Source organism: Cygnus olor, chromosome 3, assembly GCF_009769625.2.
Source record: "Cygnus olor isolate bCygOlo1 chromosome 3, bCygOlo1.pri.v2, whole genome shotgun sequence".
NCBI classification, from domain to species: Eukaryota; Metazoa; Chordata; class Aves; order Anseriformes; family Anatidae; genus Cygnus; species Cygnus olor.
In genome coordinates, this window is record NC_049171.1 from 111,332,695 (window position 1) to 111,346,916 (window position 14,222).

Below are 14,222 nucleotides of genomic sequence, written 5' to 3' on the forward strand. Positions count from 1 at the left end.
TAAATATACTTGTCTGTTCACAAACCTGGAAAGCAAATACAGCCCTTTTTGTCATGGCATTTATTGCTACTAACAGAGAAAAAGCACCCCAATGGTATGGGTATGGCACATATGCCTTAGTGGGTGTGCACCTCTATGTATTACAAACAAAACCAAAAAAACCACAACACAAAATACACATTTCCTTTTAACTGAACCACCTTCCCATCAATAATGTCTCTCCTGCTGCAGATAAATGATGTGACAGCAGGTAGCGTGGGCCCCGCTCCACCCCACGCTCCTGTACACCAAACCCTCTGATACCCACCCCTTCCTCTTCGGCCAGCACCGGTGTGCAACCACATCTCCCCGGTACATTTAGCAATAGGGAATCTGGGGGATTTGCTTGGTGAAGCCCCGATGCTCCCCTGTTTGTGTCTTGTAGCCAACAGGGAGGAACAGCAACAGGGCTGCTGCTAACAAAGCATCCCCAGAGCCGACCTGCAGGTTAACGCACGTGGGCATGCACTTTGGTCCCTAAGCCTTAAAAATTGTAATGCTACTTTTAAACAAAGCAGAGATTCTATGCTCTGCCTCAACCCTCCCTTTTTTTCCCTCTTTTTCTTTTTTCTCTCTTTTTTTTTTTTTTTTTGGGGGGGGGGATAGAAAAAGGCTCTCATAAAAATAATAGGCAGGGCTGTAAATTAAAGAAAGAGAGAAAGAAAAATGTGATTATATAACGCATCCTGCGGTAATCAATTTTACCTCCAATATCTGCTTTTGTTTTCAAAATGCTAAATAAACAATACATAATGCATCCCTCATCAGCCAAAACCATGAGGGCTCTGTGCTCAAATAACAGGAAACATATTCAATTTTCCTAACAGAAGACAGTTCATTAAGCTGTGCCACATCAAATAAAACTTTAATTTCTCCAGCATCAGAGTCGCAATGAAAGCAATTGAGGAAGATGAGCCATATGGTACTTCTATCAGCAAACACATATTGCTCATTCCCCCAAAGTTTTCTAATTCTGCTCCCCAGACCTGTGTAATATAGATAATGTGCTCTGAGCGCAGCAACCATGAGCTATCTGGTGTACACTTCTAATACTGTATTTAATGGGAAATAATGAATCATAAAAGCCTGCAGAAGACGGCTTTTGCTAACCTAAATCTCAGCTGTAATTTCATTGTTCTGTGCCTAAGATGCTGTTTGCCCTTTTCAAACAACAGCAGTTGAACATAATTATGCTGCTGCAAACCTGGGCTGCAAAAAGAAAGGCTCCCTGCCCTCACCAAGTTTCCATTAACTCTTGAAACCCTGTGCCTGGGGCACCCCGGACTCCCAGCGGAGAGCTGCCCGTCGGCTTCCAGGGGTCACGAGAGCCTACGTGCGCGCGTAGCCCCATCGCCGGTGCATAGCCACGCAAATTAAATTGATTACTCTTGAATCTGGCCCCAAAAATGCAACAGGAGAAGCCTATGAAAAATTAGGAAATCTGCTTGACATCGGGAAATCCGACACTTGTCTACTCTAACATCTGTAAGTGCCAAAGCCGTATAACGTAGTAAGAGGTGGATTTTTTTTTTTTTTTCTTAAAAGGTAAGTCTATTTTTCTTCTTGCCAGATCTAAAAATTGTGGTTGGTACCTCGAGGAAAGGGCTGCCTAAACTTTATGGTGTTTATGCTGCTTTTATAAATTCATAAAGATTTATTTAATGATATCGTAAGGTTAGAAGTTAAACGGTATTGCTGCACTGTCTTTTCTGTGCCTTTCTCTCCTCTGCATTTTAGCAAGTAAACTGCATATGGTACGGGATTTGGGCTTAATTTCTAAAGAAACCTATAGGTAAACAGGCATCCTTACGGATATGTTGGGGGATTCATAAAGGCAGAGGCGAGAATATCAAGATATTATTTTGACGTGACCAACCCTGCTCAGAAAATGTCTTTAAGTCATCTGAAGTCAGCCTCTCACTCTCCTTCCCCCCTCCAGCCCCCAAAATACAGGGCTAATTTAAAACATTGTCTAGATATGCTACTTCTGCATATTGAAACCATGTTTTAGTGGCTGTGTTTGTTTTGGCAATGTACGAACCCCAAACAATTAAATTAATAAGAGAGACTTTTAAAAGTTAGCGATTGCCTTTTTAAAAGCTTATTAAAATCAACGTGTTAGATGGCTGTCTCTGAATTAGCTCGGAGGCTTGATTGCTCTCATTAAAGCTGCCTGTTTGGGTGCTGCTTCGGGAATGCTCACGCCTGGATTTTTCCGCCCCCCCGCCCCGTCCCCGCGCTGCCTCTCGCTGCTCGCGGCTTCCCTGCGCGGTGCCGGACACAAACTCCAAATTTTTGGCGGCGCACCTCGATGCGAGCCGGCGCGACCAAAGCCGCCCACGGAGAGCCCAACAGGTAACGGGATAACGGCGGGAGCAGCGGCAGGGAACGGCCCCGACGCCCCCAGAACGCCCGCCCCAGCAAAAGCGAGCCGAGAAAAAATACCCCCAGCCGGCAAAAAAACAAAACAGCGCATTGATCATCGCCCCTGAATGCCTTAAAAACAAATGTTTAAACAGGTTTTTTTGAACCGGCGCAGAAAAGCCTCTGCATGCTCCGCTGGGTTACAATAACAATGGTCTATTGCAATGTAAAACAAGCTGGAGGATAAAAAGGTGCTTTTTGTTACCATTTTATCAAAGCTGTTCATCTTCTAGCTGCAGGCAGCATTTTGCTGGAATTGCAGATATTTCTCTGTCCAGGCTCCTTTGTTTGTGCATCTCATTTGCATATATTTATCTCCAGCTGAGGGTGCTTTCAGCTCATTACGGCCTCCCCTCGCATTATTTCATAAGCCAGCTGCTGGGAGGGATTTCACCTGTGGTGACTGAGAAAAGAGGGGTGAAAAACCAAATTCTTCATAAAAAGGAAATCTTCTGACTCTCTTCCCCTATAAATGGGCACCATTTGTGTTAAACAGCCTCTTGTCATGATAGATGCCTCCTGGGGTCAGGGGGGAAAGTTGAGCTGAAGGTCAGCAGTAAAACAACAGACAAACCAGACGCCAAACTGGTTCCTGAGCTGTCGGTGGGAGCAGCAGTACAACCAGGTCCTGAACCTTTTTCAACCTCTAATAAAACAGGGGAAGAATCTGAAGTGGATCAACCAGGCCCCAGAGGAAGCCGCACGGAAAAACACAAATAATATCAATATCGCGCAGCCATGGGAAACAATGGGGCAGCTCTCGGCGTGACATGCACGCCGCTATTGTTTCAAGAGCTGGGGAATTAATTCCACTTATTTATTTAAGGCGTGTCAGCTCGCTGCCTAAACCTGTTTCGGTGTCAAGATGAATAAAACTTTTATGGCTCATAAAATAGAGCCATTCATCTCAATGTTCTTTGTGGTGCCTGGGTGTTTTTTTCCCCTCTCCTCCTGGCAGGCTGCGCCCGGTGGCCCGGTGCTACCAGCTCACTCGTACGAGCGAAGCACTGGGCTGGCACCTGGAGCTGGGCAGGGACCACAGGGATGATGACAGCAGCCCCCCCCTTTTTCTGGGGGGGTCTTCCTCTGTAAGAGAAAGGATGCCAGTGTGTGATGCCCATAGTCTAAGCTCAGGCACGTGGTATAGCTAAAAGAAATGATAATAGAAGTGTCCTACCAGACAATAGCAACAGCACCGGGGTTAAATTCCTCTCACATCTTCTGTTTTCCAACGGGCTTCGGAATGAGCAGCAATATGTGCACATTGGATGGGGCATCACAGGCAGTGAAGCCCAGGCAAAACTTCTGCATTTGATCACAGATGGTGAATGTGGATTCATCATCATCCTGTGCAGAAGCCCCCTGCTCTATCCCCGTCCTAAAACCCACAATGAATTTACATCACCTATGGAGCTTTGGACCAACAGGTAATAAACTACAATAAAGTGCGCTTTTTATCAGGGAAAAAAAAATACCATTAATTATAGTTCATGACTACTCTAAACCAAATGTTCAAATAGTAGTTGGAAATGATGCATAAAATCTCAGCATGTTCTGATAGGTTATAGAGTCAGTGGTTTATTGCAATGTAAAACAAGCCACAGGAAGAGAGGGTGGTTTTGTTTACCATTTTCATCAAAGCTGTTCATCATGTTGATATACTTATGCTATATTGTGACCCCTACGTATGTTGCGTTTCATTTATTTATTTTCCAGGTTGTTGCCACTTTTGCTGCTTTTCACATCAGAGAAGTCAAGTAATTCTCGGGGCCCGTTGAAATATGTCTCATCTGAACCAAATTTCTGCTTGCAAACCACCCGATAGACATGGACATAAGAAATATTTATTACCATCAAGCAAGGCTTTCAAACTTTTACTTAATCTGAGGCAATTAGTACCTGAATAAACACAGACTAAGTAATCTACCTTCTCGCAACCTAATTGCGCTTTAAAAGAGTTATGCGGCTCTGCCCAAGGAAAGCACAGCTCTGATTAAGATGGTTTGGAGATTCTCTTTCATCCCTATGCCTTTTGGCCCCAGAAAGCCTTCTATTAAACCCCTCTAACTTTTAACGGAAAACCTTTTGCAAAACCCCTCCAACTTTGCATTTCTCCCGTGCCAGACCCCGGCCGGACCCAGCCCTCTCCCCGCCAAATCTTTAACCCCACTTCTCATTTTTCTTGGGCTCTAATCTAATCACTAATTCCTTCGCTTGGCCAAATAGTTAAAAATGTTAAGTGCTGGCAGTTCCTCCTGCCTCCCCCCCGTATCTGTCTCTGTTTATGGAACGGGCCCTGGTTTCCTCCTTCTCTTGTTCAGCTGTAGGTCTTCAGGTCAGGAGACTGTAAATACACATAGCGCTGCCCCAACCCATAAATCTGAGCAAAGGGCAGCCCTATATATTCAGATAAGCAATGCAGAGAGGGGGAAAGAAACAAAACAAAAAAAAAAAAAACGGGGGAAAGGAGAAAAAAAGCGAGGAGAGGCGAGGGCGAGGTGGCCGCCCCGTGGTGCAGGAGGCACGTCCATCAGGACGCTCAAAATGCCAGCCGCTGTTCCCCCCTCCTTGTTTGTGTATAAATCATTATAAAATGCATTTTATTACCTTTGGGGCAACAAAATTAAACCCAAGATTTCTATAGCTTTATAATGTGCCTTTCTCTCCCCCAGCCCTTTGTTGGTCTATCTCCCCCCCCCCCATTTTATTTCCAGCACCTCAGAAGCTTTCAAGGGAACAGTCCCCCTGTTATTGCTTCTCAGCTCCAAGGTCTTAGAATAAATAACATTGTTATTACTCACTTCACCAATTTCCAAGAAGAAATATTGCCGCAGCAAATGCGAGCAGCACTAATATTTGCAAAGTGATAAATGGATTGCTACATACCTTCCTGTCTGTGTGGCCTCCAGCCATCCCCGGGCCAGCTTCATCTATCCTTGGGGTGGGCGGGAGGGTGCCTTTGAACTTAGCGGGCTCCAGGCACTCAGTGCCTTGCACGGGAGCCCCCTCCCTCGCCCTCGGATGGTGAGAGAATTTCAAACGTTGAGACCAAGCCAGAGGACGCGATCGCACCAGGAGTGGGCAGTGGGAGATGTGGTACCAGCACAAAGCAGCCGAGGAGAGATGCTGGTGGCTGCGCCACCCATTTGGAGGCTTTAGGTGGCTGAGGGTTCAGTGGTGTGGAAACCAGAACACGTATTCCCAACCATCGCCACCCTCCTGGTTTGTTAAATCTCATTAAACTCACAGGGAACTTCCATGACCGAAGCTGAGGTTGGGACATCGCGATGTGGTAAGTGGTCTGCTGGCTCCTCACCCTGAGCCTGGGGCTCGCCACGGCCTTCCTGGGCTCTAAAAGGTGGCAATCGGGGGATCCACATTGAATAACAGTAATTTTAAAAGACGTGTGTATGTGTACAGTTTTTTAAATAAGAGTTCTCAGATTAGATGTGGACTCCTCTATTTCATTGAAAACAAAATCTCCAAATCAAATTATTCGTGGGGTGTGAGCCATGCTGAAAAAGCACTCTGAATATGTGGTAATTAAAGACAAAGCACAACCTTTTGCTTCAGACCCACAAGGGCTATTCCAGCAAAGCAAGCCAAATCACCACCAGCACTAGGCCATTAAGAAAACCCTTTTTTGCTCTCCCCCGAAGAGGCTGGTTCAGCCACTAAGCCCTTACTGGCTCCGTGCAACCTGCTTACATTTTCTTGACTGAGCCTGCTGCATTTCCAGGCTGTGGTCCATGGGTTTGGGGCTGGGAGGTTGCTGCCAGCTATTGTTTGGTTGTTTGGCTTGAGCTCCTTGGCCGGGGCAAGTGCCTCCACTTGAGGTTATCCAGGCACCAGAGGTGACGTAGAAGCTTGGTCTTCTTGTGCAGAGCAAAATTCAGCTTCTCCGGAGCATCATCCCCATCCCCTAGTGCTTGTGTCGCATCCTCTGTGCAGCTGAGGCACCACCAGAAGAAGGGCCCAGAGCATCCTCCTTCACACCACCCTCTCTGGGCTTGTCTCCCCGTTCAGCCCGGAGAATTAGCTAAGCCCATGCTTTTCTTCCTAGAAGGCTGGCAGAAGCCTTGGGAAACAGTCATCAGCACGAGGAGGTTTCATGTGGAGGTCAAACAGCATCCTTGGCATTGGCCATATGTGTATATGTAGGTATGTATGTAGATATATATGTGTATATATGTATGTAGACATATATATGTATTTACATATGTCTATGTTTATATATGTTTTATACGTTATATATGTTATGTTTATATATGTCTTCTTTTCCTAAGAGGTACATTTATCCATAAAATAAAGAGATAACTCAAGGATCATGGAAAGAAATCCACCTGGAAAATGTGGGCAGAGGTACGAAAGGATCAACCAGAAGAGATGCCAAAAATGTATCTGGCAGTTTTCCTCTTGACCCAGGTAAATGCTGTCTTTTCTTTTTCATTGTTGTTTTTAAGATAAGACAAATTGAAACGAAGGTCATGAGATACAGATAAGCATAGAAAGTCCTTTGGGATGGGCTTGTAAAGCTCATGTAAAGTACATGCGGTTCAATAGTATTAATAAGAAGTGATAGTTTGTATTGGTTTCTAATCAAAGAGTTAATACACAAACCATCCATAATACTTGTTCATAAATGTGTATGCTTGTGTGCATTGTTATAGAGGAATAAACAAGCATGCAACTACATACATACATGTATGCTTGTGCACATACACATTTGTGCTTCTGTATATACATGTAGATGTATACATGTACATAAGTATATGTGTGCATCTGTGTATATACTGATGCTGAATCATAGGTGTATGAGTGCACACATATACACTAATATATATATGCAAGTGTACACATGCACACATATGTATGCACATTATATACACATGCACACCTAAAAACAGAGCTCACCACAAATATAAAACAACAACAACAAAACCCAAAACCCTAGGGCTGCAAAATAACCTAAGGAAAAAAATGATGAAAGAAAGTGGCATGGTGAGCGCTGCAACAGCGTCATTTTGGGGAGCTATCCTACTATTTGCAGACATTCAGAAATCTCACAGAGCCCTTATGGCACCTTTCCCAACCCAGAAGCAGGCTGGGAATGGCTCGAGACCATGTTTTTTTTGGAAGATGTGTGCCACTTCCTCCTCCCCATGCCAGGCAGGAAGCCCTGAAAGATCAGCCCCAGCAGGGACCAAGAGCACACAGGTAGAAAGAGAGATCAAAATAATTGAATATATACATCTACAAGTGCACACATTTCTATAAACATGCTTTGAAAAGAGGGGGGGTTGGAAATCAGGTCTTTGGTTTTTATTGTTTCTTTTCCTCAAACCTCAAAAAAAAATGTCAAGGCAGTTCTTATTTTATCCAGACCAGTTCATAAATCCCAGCTCATAAATCCACATGATATCCTGGGCTGCTGGATTTTGCATTTGGAGCTCAGAAAGACTGATAGCTGAAAGATTTATAAAATCCCAGGTAGCCAGCGTGCTCCTTGTTGGGTCTACTTCTGAGGGTCTGTGTGCCCCGTGCAGCCCAGCCGCCCACGTGTATGGGGGACTTTGTGCTCAAGCGGCAGCTCCCTGGTCTCCTTGTTTTGGTCATGATGAATGTGTGCAGAAGGCTAAAAGCTGGTCCTTTGGGATGGCCAGGACCCCTTTAAGGACTTTTCTGTGCAGTCATGGGGACATCCCATAAGAGGGGGATCAGCACTGGGAGTGCTGAGCTTGCTGCCACCTCCTGCAGCATTATACACTTGCTGTATGCCCTACACATACAATTTAGCTTGCAAGGAAGATCAACCATAAATAGCATAATTGTTTCTGCTGTATTGAAATTTTGCTCCTTGCAGTGTCATTTAATAAGAATGGCTGTTCAGTAAGACCAGAACATCACTGCTGGCATTTCTGTGGGGCCAGAGGATGCCAGTTATTTGAGAGGAATGGGACTGGCGCCTTAGCAAGAAGATGGAAGTGGAGATATCTCAGTTGCAGTGTGTGCTGCAAATAACGCAGCCACCAAAGCAGTATGTTTGCATTCCCTAAAGAACAGTGAAGGTTGCTGATTTGTTTTTTGTTTTGTAATTTTTTGTAGGTTCAGTGGATGTTGCACTTGAGCCCACGTCTACTGGGACAAAATTCTTCTCTGAAAGAGACGCTCTGAAGAATGCCATGTCCTACTTGTCCACATCCATAGGATGCTGGAAACACCTCCACAGCCTTATATCTATTATATTCCTCTGTTTTTCCTCTATGACCTTATCCAAGCCTAATATTTTTCTCCAGACTTGCAATGACAGACATTCCTAATACATTTCTGTTGCATTAATAGTAATACATACAATAAAACCTCTTCTACAGTTGCAATAGTTCCTTTATAGCTGTAAGGCTATTAACTAACATCTTTGTTACTGAGATACTGAATACTTTTTCTTACAGATATTTATGTTCCTGGGTTTGAAGTCCCATTGGGAAGCCCTCCTTCACCCTCCCAGGGAAAAGCAGAGGGCTCAAATTCCGGTCAGTTCTGCCTGTTCTGCCTGCTTGGTGTTTTAATAGAAGCACAAGGTCCAGCCAAATTTAGATTTGTTTGTTTGTTTGTTTGTCTGTTTGCATTAGTAGCAATTAAACCATCGCCATGGTTTATGTTGCCTGCGTACAGTGAGTGTCTCTCCCCTGGAGCAGCCACGTTCCCCAGGCAGGGTCAGAGGCTGCCCCCCATATGCCTCCTCCCCACAGAAATTTGGGAAGAGCACATTCACTGGAAGCAGTCACTCGTTGAAGAGGTCACACTAAAACCAGATGCAAACAGGCCATGGCCTTCACACAAGGACTGCATCAGACTCACAGAAGGGTAGTTTTTCCTGTTTATTCTCAAAATCCCAAGTTTTTCCAAGCCTGCGAGTGGCTCTCACGAGAAGCATCTTTGACAGCAGCATCCATTGCTCCATATACACTGGTTTGGGGACCTTTATTTCCATACATGCCCGAGTCCCCTGCCTTCGCTGGTGCTGGTTATCCTGAAACATTAACATGGGTTTTGCCCGTTGCTCCCCACGGTGGCTGGGCTGCCCAGAGTCCTGCGGCGCAGAAGGGCTGCAGGATGGGGTGAAGGGCAGGCACACACTTGTGCCTAGCGATCAGCCCCATCCCCTGTGATTCCCCTTGGGAGCAGATGGATATTCTTTTTCCTTCCCAAACAGAGATTTGGGACCTAGAAGCTGGCCAAACACAAAGTTTTGCAGTTTTAAATGTGTAACTCATCTTAAAGTTTCTTCTCATTAACAACATCCACATAAGATCCTTCCCCCACATCTTTCTTCCAATTCTGTTACTATTTTACTAATTACAAACACTGTACAAGAACTAGTATTGAGCTATAGAAATGAAAGGTCAATACATGAACAACACTTCATTTGTAAACAATATGGCTCTGCAATCAATTACCTCGTTTTCACAGAAGACATATTAATCTAAAAGCAAAGGATGGAGACATTTGGATGATGTGCAGAGGGGATCTTTAAATGTTAAATGTTCTTTAGCATGTGCTAAATAAAGGCTTTAGCAGAGTGAAAATGCAGCGCATAGCACTGACACTCCAGGGAGATTCCTTAGGTCAAGTGATTTGTACCTTCAGAATAGTTCTCCATTGCACTGTAAAGCCTCTGCCGCTGGTAGTAGCACGATGGGCTGGTGTTATTTAGGATGATAGCTGTAGCAGGGAAAATACTGCAAAAAGACAAAGAAAAAGGTCATCAGTGAAAAAAGTGCATATTTTAATAGGTGAATCACAGCCTTCTTTGCACTGACTGTTGTTTGCCAGCACGGGAGGTGCCTTTTCCCACCCTCCTTCTCGATAAACCTCGCTTCTGGTCTGCACAGCAGGGATGAAACATCCTCATGGGACCATGGGCAGGGAAACTGCAACACTGATGCCCCCAAAGCCACAACAAAGCCCCCAAAACTGCTCACTGATGCTACCCCCAGCCCCACCAGAGCCCATGCAGGAATGTCACCTCTTCCATGGGTCACGGTGGGAATCCACAACGTGATTCAAAGGTAAATTTCCTGGGTGTTGTGTATCCTGTGCCTATAAACATCATTAGAAGAAATTATAAGAAAATGCATTCCCAGACCTAAAACCAGCTCAGGTTTTCCTTGCGCAAAGAAAAGTCTCTTGTAGGCTTGTTCACTAATCTTGACAGCACAGAGACAATAGAAAGGGGGGGATGATTGCAATGCCTACTCGTTTTTGCATTTTCTTGTTGGATCTGCTGTACGTCTGCTTCACGCTCTCCGCACACTTTCTGCCTTAAAATTTCTATATCTAACATATGTTGGGGCTTAAGGGAAAAACAAAGACGTGAACCCATTGCAATGAACTCTCCCCACCCGTGATTGATCTCCTCCGTCCCCTGCATTGCTGGCAGTGGGAGGAGTGGGGCGGGGGCTGGTGGGGAGAAGCTGCACCAATGCGAGCCCTGGCCGGACGGGAGGCTCTGCCTCCCGCTGCCCTCTGCCACCGTCCCCTCTCCCCTGCTTGCTCCTGGACCTCCTGCCGGCCAAGCCCATTGCCTTTCCCAGGGGAAAAAAATATAGGAAAAAAAAATGATAATAATAATAAAAATGGGAATTTTCAGCAAGCTTTCCAAGGCAACCTGGTTCCTAGGGGCCCGGTGAGCTCTTCCACCCCACTGAGGGATCACAGGGAAGAGATGCCCCTCTTGGCAGCGGTGGGACCTCCAGCTGGTTTGAACTTGCTTCACTCCCCTCCATAGCCTTGTGGTTTTTTTTTTTCTTTTCAAATAGAAACATGCCCGGGGCAAAGGGCGCTTGAGCAGCGCACCCTGTCGCGTGGGCACCATCCCAGCTCCCCAGTGGAGGAGAGGGCAGCCCTCTCGGTGGGCTCGGTTGCCCTCTCCCTGCTGGTGACACTGAGGGTGACTCGACTGCACCGGCAAAATCCTTGCTCAAATGCCAGGAAGGATTTTGGCCAGTGCGGCAGAAAGCTGGTGATGGGGCTGGCATCACAGTGGGAATGGCGGGCTGGCGAGGCGGCAAGCCAGCAGTGTGTCTGCATCCCGGCGGGTATTGCAGCCACGCAGGGAGGTACCCACTTCTTCTTTAAAAACAAAACCTAGGTTAGGGCGAAAAAAAAATAATAAAAAAGCCCCCCAGAGTGATTCCCAAGGTAAACCTAAATATTTCCAGGTTTGCTCACCCTGGCGGGCTCGCTGTGTGCTGTAGCTGCTCGACCCGGCGGGCCTTTCAAAGCGCTCCGCAAGCTTCCGTGCCAAAATAAATGTTACTTTACCATCGAGCAGGCAGAAGAATGAAAGCCATGAGATGTGTGAGTGAGAAAAAAGAGCCCAAACAGGAAACCCTTTTTCTTCTGATTTTAAAGTCCTGGATGATCAAGGCTGTTCTGCTCGTTCTGATGTAGTCAGCTTGTAGATACCCAAATACGTACCCAGCCCTGGAAAGTACTCCCCCTTTGATTCCAGCAAAATCCCTTCTAATTCTCTTTAAATGTTCCAGGGCTTTTTGAAACGATTGCTATCAATGCCAACCAAATGCTTTAGATCTCTCTCTCTCTTTTTTCCTTCCTTTTTTTTTTCCTGTCTTTAAATACCTGCCTTATTTTTATGCAGCCCAGTTACTGCTGTACATGGAAAAAGTATCTAGAAAGAGATCTGGTTTGCTTTAGCCTTTATACCATATAGAGTTAGACACTTTAACCTTCTCTGTATTTACTTAGTTGCTTTAATATGATTTCTGTAACCCCTATAGTTCTTTTCTTTCCATATAACTTATTAAATATTTATAATACAGTAGCCCATACACATCAGAAGGGTCAGACTTTTATTACATTAGGCTCACCATCGCTATCCAGTAAATCTTAAGTTGCCTTCTCCCTACAAGTTAAAAACCAGGATTGTTCAGATGAACTTGGGCTGAGTTTGTGAGGGACCAGCTTAAAAACAAGCTGAGCTGGTTAAAACAATGGAGGTACTTGTTTAACCAGGAAATAATAGATCCCAGGAGATCTACAGAGCATACTGTGGATAGGAACACTTGGGGAGGGTCTGCTCTTCTTGCAGTCCTCTCTGGCTGGGTATGTGACTGTCCTGCAGAGCATTTTGCCATCTCTGTGACACCTCCTCCAGCCTAGATTTCTTCTGGCCCTGAGGTGGGATCCTCATGAGCCACCAAGTCCTCTGCAAAGCCATGGGATTAAAGGAGTTCCTAAAGGCAGGGCTTTTGGGCTTTGGGGTGTGCTATTCTTCCTTGGGTTTTCAATTTTTAGGAAATTTCTTTGCCTGCATCAGTTGGGTCAGAATTCTTTTACGTTATCCTGGAAGCTGTTTCTCTTCCTAATTCTGAGATGCCAGGAGCACAATCTAGAAGAAAAACACCAACAACCAGGTGACTCCAAAGAAAGCCGTGATGCCTGGCATGTAGCATTTCACCTTGCACTTAGCCATAAAACTGTGCAGGTAAGTAAAACACATTGGTGGATCTTTTTTTTTTTTTTTTCCAAGCCATTTTTTTTTTCAATACCTTTTGGATCTTCCCAGTTTTTGTTGCAAGCCAGTGTTGCTTCTTCACACTGTACACTGCTCGCCTGATCCTTTCTGTCCTCGGGCAGGCTTGTGCAGATGTGCGGGGTTCCCAACACTGGTGTCAAGTTTAGAAGGGAAACCTCTTCCAAGCTGCCTTCCCACCAGCATCATTTTTGCGGCTAATGCTCCTTCATGCACTATCTATTATGCCATTATTAAAACACAGCTTGCCGACAACTTGGGAAGAAATACGCTCCCCACGCTACTGCGGCGGAGGAGCAGGGACCGGGCGGCTCTGGCTGAGGGTGGCTGCCTCTCGCTCGCCTTCCCCCAGATAAACTTTCTCTCTTGGATGAAAAACGGTCATTTGTGTTTCAGCAGACCATAAAACCCCGGCTGAAAACTTTTCAGCCTTTTCCAAGTCAGAGCTGCCTTGCAAGACTTCAGACCACATTGCCATATGCTTCAGAGGCGTATGGTTTGATGCTTGCTAGGCTCCCCTCCGCAGAGCTGGCGGGTACCAGCACGTGCTCCAGGGATGCGCTCACTGGAGGATGCGTCTTAGAGCGCTTTCTCAGTCATGAAGCTCTCTTCACTTGGCCTTCTCTTGTGTTTGGGTGGCACTCCCAACAAACCTCTGGGCTCTGCATCCCTAGGGACAGGGACAGGGACAGGCAGCCCAGTACGGAGGTAAACTGGTGCCCTTACCCTGACACCCACACTTGTTTCCTTCTCCTTGTCTGAAAACTTTCACAGAAAGCACTGCAAAGCACACAAAATGCATACTCTGCTTCAGCTGGAAACTTTTGCTTCATTTCATTGTTGTGAATCAAAACATTTTAGATATTTGATTTTTTTTTCCTCTTTGTTCTCGCTCTCCATGCCACTTGGAGTGCTAGAATGAGAGGCACTCGTGTCTGGGGATTTTATGGCTTCTTTTCTCTTTTACACTCCTGTTCCTCTCCTTCCCCACTCTCTTTCCTTTCCCTAACTCCCTTAACTCTGCCCTGCCTTTCCCACTCTGGAAAAACTATGGGGGTGGCAAGAGGAAAAAAAAACAAAACCAAAAAAGCCCCTCTGCAATTGCGTCTCTGTGCAGTTTCAAAAATAAAACCAAAACTAATTGAAAAAGACGGTGAGACACTCTATTTCGTCAGGAAGGCAGGCGGAATTCTTCTTTCTCCCC

General features: G+C 45.6%; 1 long non-coding RNA gene across 3 annotated transcripts; it reads left to right on the plus strand.

The window, feature by feature from the left end:
- The first annotated feature begins 657 nt into the window (after window positions 1-657).
- LOC121068131 lies at window positions 658-10,112 on the plus strand. Of its 3 annotated transcripts, XR_005818642.1 has the most exons (4): window positions 658-3,890; window positions 4,180-6,624; window positions 6,750-6,888; window positions 8,569-10,112. It is a non-coding gene; the product is annotated as an uncharacterized LOC121068131 (long non-coding RNA). The 3 variants fall into 3 exon arrangements; XR_005818641.1 differs by having other exon boundaries at window positions 658-6,624; XR_005818640.1 differs by having other exon boundaries at window positions 658-6,624; window positions 8,913-10,112.
- The last annotated feature ends 4,110 nt before the right edge of the window (window positions 10,113-14,222 follow it).